We start from the raw sequence: 12,247 nt of genomic DNA, 5'->3' as shown, positions 1-12,247 counted from the left end.
TCATAATAAACTTACATCAAAACTAGTGTCTTAAGATTTGGGACAAATCTTCTCGAAGAAGGAGGGTATGATGTGAATTGCGTGTGGGTCAAATGGAGGATGACTAATGCGTCATGTTGATGCAGTTTCTTTTATTTGAATAAGGGCCCAATGCTTTGTAAAATTGGTTGACCAAATTGTGTTTGTGCTTAACCAATTAATGGGCTTTAGTTTTGCTTTATCTTCAAGTTGAAATAAGGGTCCATATGCCAACTTAAGAACCAACCTTTGGAAGATGAAGAGGACCTTTGCTCAAAGTTTGTGGATGACTTTTGGTAGCCATATATTCAGTTACAATCAACCATTAAGTAGAGGATCCTTATTAGCTTGAGCGGATCATTAATTAATAGCTTTAAGCCGGATGATATTGAAATTTATGTGTCTTTTGTAATTCTGATGGTTAAAGCTCCTATATAAGTTGAACCATTTTCATCAATGAAGGCAAGCTGAGTTTTATTCAGAAAATAAACGAGTTTTATCTCATCTATCTTAGTGAGAGTGATTCTCCTAAGTTCTTGAGTGATTCAAGAATCCATGAGTTTAATCAAAGGTCCTTTATCCCTCTGTGTGTTTCAACTCTTAGGCTTATCTTCCATTCTTGGAAGCGTGATGTCTATCAATTTCTGTTCCATCTTCTTTTATGTTTCCATTTTCTCGTTTTAAATAATTTCTCAAATTTCTTGCTTGTTAGCATTCCAACAATGATAGATCAGTCAAACGAATCGAACCCTGTGGATTCACATCATCTGGTATTCAGAGCCTGGCTATCTAGATTTGGAATAGGAAAGGAAGTTTATTATACAAAGTGTTTAACCGAAGGCCATCCATGTTTAGCTGCATTCGATTACGGAAGCGAAAACAATGTTGTGAGCCAAAGATTGGTGCAGAAACTCCAGTTACCAGCAACCTTTCATCTGGATCAAGCATGGATCAAATTCAGTACATGGCAATGTGTGAAAGAAGTATTATGTGATATTGCTCCCATGGACTCTTGTCATCTTCATTTGGGATGGGCATGGCTTCGTTTTAAAACACTCCACCTTGATTAACGTTCCCTTTATTTGAGGCATGAGGGACATTAAAAGAAGTAGAAATTTATGACACCAAGACAAGTCAGTAAGGATCAACGTAGGCTGAAGGAGAAAACAGAAAAAGAAAGAATAGAAAAAGAAGTAATATAAACTGCAGAAGGAAGGGAAAATAAAGAAAAAGAAATGGAACTAGAGAAAGTTTATTCGTCAATGTTTTTTCTTCTACAGTTTGTGATGTCATTAACAGGAACAAAAGGATAAGCATGTGAATGAAACACACCAACTTCCATGTTTAAAAAGGAAGCTTGTTCATAGTGCTTTATTATGCATTTGGTCCGTCGATAAGAAGCAAATTCGTCAAACACAATGCATGGAATTATTTATTGTTACATATCAAGGTGGGGTACTGTTGCCAAGAAATGTTATCGACGGATCGCAACCATTGGAAAGTAACAAATATCAAGTTGAATTTGATCTTGGAAGAAGAGAATTAGTTTCAACTTGTGAAAAACTAAAAGTCCTTCACAAGATCATAATAAACTTACATCAAAACTAGTGTCTTAAGATTTGGGACAAATCTTCTCGAAGAAGGAGGGTATGATGTGAATTGTGTGTGGGTCAAATGGAGGATGACTAATGCGTCATGTTGATGCAGTTTCTTTTATTTGAATAAGGGCCCAATGCTTTGTAAAATTGGTTGACCAAATTGTGTTTGTGCTTAACCAATTAATGGGCTTTAGTTTTGCTTTATCTTCAAGTTGAAATAAGGGTCCATATGCCAACTTAAGAACCAACCTTTGGAAGATGAAGAGGACCTTTGCTCAAAGTTTGTGGATGACTTTTGGTAGCCATATATTCAGTTACAATCAACCATTAAGTAGCGGATCCTTATTACCTTGAGCGGATCATTAATTAATAGCTTTAAGCCGGATGATATTGAAATTTATGTGTCTTTTGTAATTCTGATGGTTAAAGCTCCTATATAAGTTGAACCATTTTCATCAATGAAGTCAAGCTGAGTTTTATTCAGAAAATAAACGAGTTTTATCTCATCTATCTTAGTGAGAGTGATTCTCCTAAGTTCTTGAGTGATTCAAGAATGCATGAGTTTAATCAAATGTCTTTTATCCCATTGTGTTTTTCAACTCATATGCTTATCTTCCATTCTTGGAAGCGTGATGTCTATCAATTTCCGTTCCATCTTCTTTTATGTTTCCATTTTCTCGTTTTAAATAATTTCTCAAATTTCTTGCTTGTTAGCATTCCAACAATGATAGATCAGTCAAACGAATCGAACCCTGTGGATTCACATCATCTGGTATTCAGAGCCTGGCTATCTAGATTTGGAATAGGAAAGGAAGTTTATTATACAAAGTGTTTAACCGAAGGCCATCCATGTTTAGCTGCATTCGATTACGGAAGCGAAAACAATGTTGTGAGCCAAAGATTGGTGCAGAAACTCCAGTTACCAGCAACCTTTCATCTGGATCAAGCATGGATCAAATTCAGTACATGGCAATGTGTGAAAGAAGTATTATGTGATATTGCTCCCATGGACTCTTGTCATCTTCATTTGGGATGGGCATGGCTTCGTTTTAAAACACTCCACCTTGATTAACGTTCCCTTTATTTGAGGCATGAGGGACATTAAAAGAAGTAGAAATTTATGACACCAAGACAAGTCAGTAAGGATCAACGTAGGCTGAAGGAGAAAACAGAAAAAGAAAGAATAGAAAAAGAAGTAATATAAACTGCAGAAGGAAGGGAAAATAAAGAAAAAGAAATGGAACTAGAGAAAGTTTATTCGTCAATGTTTTTTCTTCTACAGTTTGTGATGTCATTAACAGGAACAAAAGGATAAGCATGTGAATGAAACACACCAACTTCCATGTTTAAAAAGGAAGCTTGTTCATAGTGCTTTATTATGCATTTGGTCCGTCGATAAGAAGCAAATTCGTCAAACACAATGCATGGAATTATTTATTGTTACATATCAAGGTGGGGTACTGTTGCCAAGAAATGTTATCGACGGATCGCAACCATTGGAAAGTAACAAATATCAAGTTGAATTTGATCTTGGAAGAAGAGAATTAGTTTCAACTTGTGAAAAACTAAAAGTCCTTCACAAGATCATAATAAACTTACATCAAAACTAGTGTCTTAAGATTTGGGACAAATCTTCTCGAAGAAGGAGGGTATGATGTGAATTGCGTGTGGGTCAAATGGAGGATGACTAATGCGTCATGTTGATGCAGTTTCTTTTATTTGAATAAGGGCCCAATGCTTTGTAAAATTGGTTGACCAAATTGTGTTTGTGCTTAACCAATTAATGGGCTTTAGTTTTGCTTTATCTTCAAGTTGAAATAAGGGTCCATATGCCAACTTAAGAACCAACCTTTGGAAGATGAAGAGGACCTTTGCTCAAAGTTTGTGGATGACTTTTGGTAGCCATATATTCAGTTACAATCAACCATTAAGTAGAGGATCCTTATTAGCTTGAGCGGATCATTAATTAATAGCTTTAAGCCGGATGATATTGAAATTTATGTGTCTTTTGTAATTCTGATGGTTAAAGCTCCTATATAAGTTGAACCATTTTCATCAATGAAGGCAAGCTGAGTTTTATTCAGAAAATAAACGAGTTTTATCTCATCTATCTTAGTGAGAGTGATTCTCCTAAGTTCTTGAGTGATTCAAGAATCCATGAGTTTAATCAAAGGTCCTTTATCCCTCTGTGTGTTTCAACTCTTAGGCTTATCTTCCATTCTTGGAAGCGTGATGTCTATCAATTTCCGTTCCATCTTCTTTTATGTTTCCATTTTCTCGTTTTAAATAATTTCTCAAATTTCTTGCTTGTTAGCATTCCAACAATGATAGATCAGTCAAACGAATCGAACCCTGTGGATTCACATCATCTGGTATTCAGAGCCTGGCTATCTAGATTTGGAATAGGAAAGGAAGTTTATTATACAAAGTGTTTAACCGAAGGCCATCCATGTTTAGCTGCATTCGATTACGGAAGCGAAAACAATGTTGTGAGCCAAAGATTGGTGCAGAAACTCCAGTTACCAGCAACCTTTCATCTGGATCAAGCATGGATCAAATTCAGTACATGGCAATGTGTGAAAGAAGTATTATGTGATATTGCTCCCATGGACTCTTGTCATCTTCATTTGGGATGGGCATGGCTTCGTTTTAAAACACTCCACCTTGATTAACGTTCCCTTTATTTGAGGCATGAGGGACATTAAAAGAAGTAGAAATTTATGACACCAAGACAAGTCAGTAAGGATCAACGTAGGCTGAAGGAGAAAACAGAAAAAGAAAGAATAGAAAAAGAAGTAATATAAACTGCAGAAGGAAGGGAAAATAAAGAAAAAGAAATGGAACTAGAGAAAGTTTATTCGTCAATGTTTTTTCTTCTACAGTTTGTGATGTCATTAACAGGAACAAAAGGATAAGCATGTGAATGAAACACACCAACTTCCATGTTTAAAAAGGAAGCTTGTTCATAGTGCTTTATTATGCATTTGGTCCGTCGATAAGAAGCAAATTCGTCAAACACAATGCATGGAATTATTTATTGTTACATATCAAGGTGGGGTACTGTTGCCAAGAAATGTTATCGACGGATCGCAACCATTGGAAAGTAACAAATATCAAGTTGAATTTGATCTTGGAAGAAGAGAATTAGTTTCAACTTGTGAAAAACTAAAAGTCCTTCACAAGATCATAATAAACTTACATCAAAACTAGTGTCTTAAGATTTGGGACAAATCTTCTCGAAGAAGGAGGGTATGATGTGAATTGCGTGTGGGTCAAATGGAGGATGACTAATGCGTCATGTTGATGCAGTTTCTTTTATTTGAATAAGGGCCCAATGCTTTGTAAAATTGGTTGACCAAATTGTGTTTGTGCTTAACCAATTAATGGGCTTTAGTTTTGCTTTATCTTCAAGTTGAAATAAGGGTCCATATGCCAACTTAAGAACCAACCTTTGGAAGATGAAGAGGACCTTTGCTCAAAGTTTGTGGATGACTTTTGGTAGCCATATATTCAGTTACAATCAACCATTAAGTAGAGGATCCTTATTAGCTTGAGCGGATCATTAATTAATAGCTTTAAGCCGGATGATATTGAAATTTATGTGTCTTTTGTAATTCTGATGGTTAAAGCTCCTATATAAGTTGAACCATTTTCATCAATGAAGGCAAGCTGAGTTTTATTCAGAAAATAAACGAGTTTTATCTCATCTATCTTAGTGAGAGTGATTCTCCTAAGTTCTTGAGTGATTCAAGAATCCATGAGTTTAATCAAATGTCTTTTATCCCATTGTGTTTTTCAACTCATATGCTTATCTTCCATTCTTGGAAGTGTGATGTCTATCAATTTCCGTTCCATCTTCTTTTATGTTTCCATTTTCTCGTTTTAAATAATTTCTCAAATTTCTTGCTTGTTAGCATTCCAACAATGATAGATCAGTCAAACGAATCGAACCCTGTGGATTCACATCATCTGGTATTCAGAGCCTGGCTATCTAGATTTGGAATAGGAAAGGAAGTTTATTATACAAAGTGTTTAACCGAAGGCCATCCATGTTTAGCTGCATTCGATTACGGAAGCGAAAACAATGTTGTGAGCCAAAGATTGGTGCAGAAACTCCAGTTACCAGCAACCTTTCATCTGGATCAAGCATGGATCAAATTCAGTACATGGCAATGTGTGAAAGAAGTATTATGTGATATTGCTCCCATGGACTCTTGTCATCTTCATTTGGGATGGGCATGGCTTCGTTTTAAAACACTCCACCTTGATTAACGTTCCCTTTATTTGAGGCATGAGGGACATTAAAAGAAGTAGAAATTTATGACACCAAGACAAGTCAGTAAGGATCAACGTAGGCTGAAGGAGAAAACAGAAAAAGAAAGAATAGAAAAAGAAGTAATATAAACTGCAGAAGGAAGGGAAAATAAAGAAAAAGAAATGGAACTAGAGAAAGTTTATTCGTCAATGTTTTTTCTTCTACAGTTTGTGATGTCATTAACAGGAACAAAAGGATAAGCATGTGAATGAAACACACCAACTTCCATGTTTAAAAAGGAAGCTTGTTCATAGTGCTTTATTATGCATTTGGTCCGTCGATAAGAAGCAAATTCGTCAAACACAATGCATGGAATTATTTATTGTTACATATCAAGGTGGGGTACTGTTGCCAAGAAATGTTATCGACGGATCGCAACCATTGGAAAGTAACAAATATCAAGTTGAATTTGATCTTGGAAGAAGAGAATTAGTTTCAACTTGTGAAAAACTAAAAGTCCTTCACAAGATCATAATAAACTTACATCAAAACTAGTGTCTTAAGATTTGGGACAAATCTTCTCGAAGAAGGAGGGTATGATGTGAATTGCGTGTGGGTCAAATGAAGATGACTAATGCGTCATGTTGATGCAGTTTCTTTTATTTAAATAAGGGCCCAATGCTTTGTAAAATTGGTTGACCAAATTGTGTTTGTGCTTAACCAATTAATGGGCTTTAGTTTTGCTTTATCTTCAAGTTGAAATAAGGGTCCATATGCCAACTTAAGAACCAACCTTTGGAAGATGAAGAGGACCTTTGCTCAAAGTTTGTGGATGACTTTTGGTAGCCTTAAATTCAGTTACAATCAACCATTAAGTAGCGGATCGTTATTAGCTTGAGCGGATAATTAATTAATAGCTTTAAGCCGGATGATATTGAAATTTATGTGTCTTTTGTAATTCTGATGGTTAAAGCTCCTATATAAGTTGAACCATTTTCATCAATGAATGCAAGATGAGTTTTATTCAGAAAATAAACGAGTTTTATCTCATCTATCTTAGAGAGAGTGATTCTCCTAAGTTCTTGAGTGATTCAAGAAGCCATGAGTTTAATCAAAGGTCCTTTATCCCTTTGTGTGTTTCAACTATTAGGCTTATCTTCCATTCTTGGAAGTGTGATGTCTATCAATTTCCGTTTCATCTTCTTTTATGTTTCCATTCTCTCGTTTTAAATAATTTCTCAAATTTCTTGCTTGTTAGCATTCCAACAATGATAGATCAGTCAAACGAATCAAACCCTGTGGATTCACATCATCTGGTATTCAGAGCCTGGCTATCTAGATTTGGAATAGGAAAGGAAGTTTATTATACAAAGTGTTTAACCGAAGGCCATCCATGTTTAGCTGCATTCGATTACGGAAGCGGAAACAATGTTGTGAGCCAAAGATTGGTGGAGAAACACCAGTTACCAACAACCTTTCATCTGGATCAAGCATGGATCAAATTCAGTACATGGCAATGTGTGAAAGAAATATTATGTTATATTGCTCCCATGGACTCTTGTCATCTTCATTTGGGATGGGCAAGGTTTCGTTTTAAAACACTCCGTCTTGATGAACACTCCCTTTATTTGAGGCATGAGGGACATTAAAAGAAGTAGAAATTTATGACACCAAGACAAGTCAGTAAGGATCAACGTAGGCTGAAGGAGAAAACAGAAAAAGAAAGAATAGAAAAAGAAGTAATATAAACTGCAGAAGGAAGGGAAAATAAAGAAAAAGAAATGGAACTAGAGAAAGTTTATTCGTCAATGTTTTTTCTTCTACAGTTTGTGATGTCATTAACAGGAACAAAAGGATAAGCATGTGAATGAAACACACCAACTTCCATGTTTAAAAAGGAAGCTTGTTCATAGTGCTTTATTATGCATTTGGTCCGTCGATAAGAAGCAAATTCGTCAAACACAATGCATGGAATTATTTATTGTTACATATCAAGGTGGGGTACTGTTGCCAAGAAATGTTATCGACGGATCGCAACCATTGGAAAGTAACAAATATCAAGTTGAATTTGATCTTGGAAGAAGAGAATTAGTTTCAACTTGTGAAAAACTAAAAGTCCTTCACAAGATCATAATAAACTTACATCAAAACTAGTGTCTTAAGATTTGGGACAAATCTTCTCGAAGAAGGAGGGTATGATGTGAATTGCGTGTGGGTCAAATGGAGGATGACTAATGCGTCATGTTGATGCAGTTTCTTTTATTTGAATAAGGGCCCAATGCTTTGTAAAATTGGTTGACCAAATTGTGTTTGTGCTTAACCAATTAATGGGCTTTAGTTTTGCTTTATCTTCAAGTTGAAATAAGGGTCCATATGCCAACTTAAGAACCAACCTTTGGAAGATGAAGAGGACCTTTGCTCAAAGTTTGTGGATGACTTTTGGTAGCCATATATTCAGTTACAATCAACCATTAAGTAGAGGATCCCTATTAGCTTGAGGGGATCATTAATTAATAGCTTTAAGCCGGATGATATTGAAATTTATGTGTCTTTTGTAATTCTGATGGTTAAAGCTCCTATATAAGTTGAACCATTTTCATCAATGAAGGCAAGCTGAGTTTTATTCAGAAAATAAACGAGTTTTATCTCATCTATCTTAGTGAGAGTGATTCTCCTAAGTTCTTGAGTGATTCAAGAATCCATGAGTTTAATCAAAGGTCCTTTATCCCTCTGTGTGTTTCAACTCTTAGGCTTATCTTCCATTCTTGGAAGCGTGATGTCTATCAATTTCCGTTCCATCTTCTTTTATGTTTCCATTTTCTCGTTTTAAATAATTTCTCAAATTTCTTGCTTGTTAGCATTCCAACAATGATAGATCAGTCAAACGAATCGAACCCTGTGGATTCACATCATCTGGTATTCAGAGCCTGGCTATCTAGATTTGGAATAGGAAAGGAAGTTTATTATACAAAGTGTTTAACCGAAGGCCATCCATGTTTAGCTGCATTCGATTACGGAAGCGGAAACAATGTTGTGAGCCAAAGATTGGTGGAGAAACACCAGTTACCAACAACCTTTCATCTGGATCAAGCATGGATCAAATTCAGTACATGGCAATGTGTGAAAGAAATATTATGTTATATTGCTCCCATGGACTCTTGTCATCTTCATTTGGGATGGGCAAGGTTTCGTTTTAAAACACTCCGTCTTGATGAACACTCCCTTTATTTGAGGCATGAGGGACATCAAAAGAAGTAGAAATTTATGACACCAAGACAAGTCAGTAAGGATCAACGTAGGCTGAAGGAGAAAACAGAAAAAGAAAGAATAGAAAAAGAAGAAAATAAAGAAAAAGAAATGGAACTAGAGAAAGTTTATTCGTCAATATTTTTTCTTCTACAGTTTGTGATATCATTTTACAGGAACAAAAGGATAAGCATGTGAATGAAACACACCAACTTCCATGTTTAAAAAGGAAGCTTGTTCATAGTGCTTTATCATGCATTTGGTCCGTCGATAAGAAGCAAATTCGTCAAACACAATGCATGGAATTATTTATTGTTACATATCAAGGTGGGGTACTGTTGCCAAGAAATGTTATCGACGGATTGCAACCATTGGAAAGTAACAAATATCAAGTTGAATTGGATCGTGGAAGAAGAGAATAAGTTTCAACTTGTGAAAAACTAAATGTCCCTCACAAGATCATAATAAACTTACATCAAAACTAGTGTCTTAAGATTCGGGACAAATCTTCTCGAAGAAATAGGGTATGATGTGAATTGCATATGGGTCAGATGGAGGATGACTAATGCGCCATGTTGATGGAATTTCTTTTATTTAAATGAGGGCCCAATGCATTGTAAAATTGGCTGACGAAAATGTGTTTCTGCTTAACCAATTAATGGGCTTTAGTTTTGCTTTATCTTCAAGTTGAAATAAGGGTCCATATGCCAACTTAAGAACCAACCTTTGGAAGATCAAGAGGACCTTTGGTCAAAGTTTGTGGATGACTTTTGGTATACCTTAAATTCAGTTACAATCATCCATTAAGTAGCGGATCGTTATTAGCTCGAGTGGATCATTAATTAATAGCTTTAAGCGGGATGATATTGAAATTTATGTGTCTTTTGTAATTTTGATGGTTAAAGCTCCTATATAAGTTGAACCATTTTCATCAATGAAGGCAAGCTGAGTTTTATTCAGAAAATAAACGAGTTTTATCTCATCTATCTTAGTGAGAGTGATTCTCCTAAGTTCTTGAGTGATTAAAGAATCCATGAGTTTAATCAAAGGTCCTTTATGCCTTTGTGTGTTTCAACTCTTAGGCTTATCCTCCATTCTTGGAAGTGTGATGTCTATCAATTTCCGTTCCATCTTCATTTATGTTTCCATTTTCTCGTTTTAAATAATTTCTCAAATTTCTTGCTTGTTAGCATTCCGACAATGATAGATCAGTCAAACAAATCGAACCCTGTCGATTCACATCATTTGGTATTCAGAGCCTGGCTATCTAGATTTGGAATAGGAAAGGAAGTGTATTATACAAAGTGTTTAATCGAAGGCCATCCATGTTTGGCTGCATTCGATTACGGAAGCGAAAACAATGTTGTGAGCCAAAGATTGGTGGAGAAACTCCAGTTACCAACAACCTTTCATCTGGATCAAGCATGGAACAAATTCAGTACATGGCAATGTGTGAAAGAAGTATTATGTGATATTGCTCCCATGGACTCTTGTCATCTTCATTTGGGATGGGCATGGCGTCGTTTTAAAACACTCCATCTTGATGAACGCTCCCTTTATTTGAGGCATGAGGGACATCAAAAGAAGTAGAAATTTATGACACCAAGACAAGTCAGTAAGGATCAACGTAGGCTGAAGTAGAAAATAGAAAAAGAAAGAATAGAAAAAGAAGTAATATAAACTGCAGAAGGAAGGGAAAATAAGGAAAAAGCAATGGAACTAGAGAAAGTTTATTCGTCAATGTTTTTTCTTCTACAATTTGTGATGTCATTTTACAGGAACAACAGGATAAGCATGTGAATGAAACACACCAACTTCCATGTTTAAAAAGGAAGCTTGTTCATAGTGCTTTATCATGCATTTTGTCCGTCGATAAGAAGCAAATTCGTCAAACACAATGCATTGAATTATTTATTGTTACATATCAAGGAGGGGTACTGTTGCCAAGAAATGTTATCGACGGATTGCAACCATTGGAAAGTAACAAATATCAAGTTGAATTTGATCCTGGAAGAAGGATATAAGTTTCAACTTGTGAAAAACTAAAAGTCCCTTACAAGATCATAATAAACTTACATTAAAACTAGTGTCTTAAGATTAGGGACAAATCTTCTCGAAGAAGGAGGGTATGATGTTAATTGCATATGGGTCAAATGGAGGATGACTAATGCGTCGTGTTGATGCAGTTTCTTTTATTTAAATAAGGACACAATGCTTTGTAAAATTGGCTTACCAAATTGTGTTTGTGCTTAACCAATTAATGGGCTTTAGTTTTGCTTTATCTTCAAGTTGAAATAAGGGTCCATATGCCAACTTAAGAACCAACCTTTGGAAGATCAAGAGGACCTTTGCTCAAAGTTTGTGGATGACTTTTGGTAGCCTTAAATTCAGTTACAATGAACCATTAAGTAGCGTATCGTTATTAGCTTGAGTGGATCATTAATTAATAGCTTTAAGCGGGATGATATTGAAATTTATGTGTCTTTTGTAATTCTGATGGTTAAAGCTCCTATATAAGTTGAACCATTTTCATCATTGAATGCAAGATGACTTTTGTTCAGAAAATAAACGAGTTTTATCTCATTTATCTTAGTGAGAGTGATTCTCCCAAGTTCTTGAGCGATTCAAGAATCCATGAGTTTAATCAAAGGTCCTTTATCCCTTTGTGTGTTTCAACTATTAGGCTTATCTTCCATTCTTGGAAGTGTGATGTCTATCAATTTCCGTTTCATCTTCTTTTATGTTTCCATTTTCTCGATTTAAATAATTTCTCAAATTTCTTGCTTGTTAGCATTCCAACAATGATATATCAGTCAAACGAATCGAACCCTGTGGATTCACATCATTTCGTATTCAGAGCATGGCTATCTAGATTTGGAATAGGAAAGGAAGTTTATTATACAAAGTGTTTAACCGAAGGCCATCCATGTTTAGCTGCATTGGATTACGAAAGCGAACACAATGTTGTGAGCCAAGATTGGTAGAGAAACTCCAGTTACCAGCAACCTTTCATCTGGATCAAGCATGGATCAAATTTAGTACATGGCAATGTGTGAAAGAAATATTATGTTATATTGCTCCCATGGACTCTTGTCATCTTCATTTGGGATGGGCATGGCTTCGTTTTAAA

This window comes from Vigna unguiculata, chromosome 9, assembly GCF_037176805.1.
Source record: "Vigna unguiculata cultivar grain cowpea cultivar isolate G323 ecotype 2 chromosome 9, ASM3717680v1, whole genome shotgun sequence".
Classification (NCBI taxonomy): Eukaryota; Viridiplantae; Streptophyta; class Magnoliopsida; order Fabales; family Fabaceae; genus Vigna; species Vigna unguiculata.
This window is presented reverse-complemented; position numbering follows the sequence as displayed.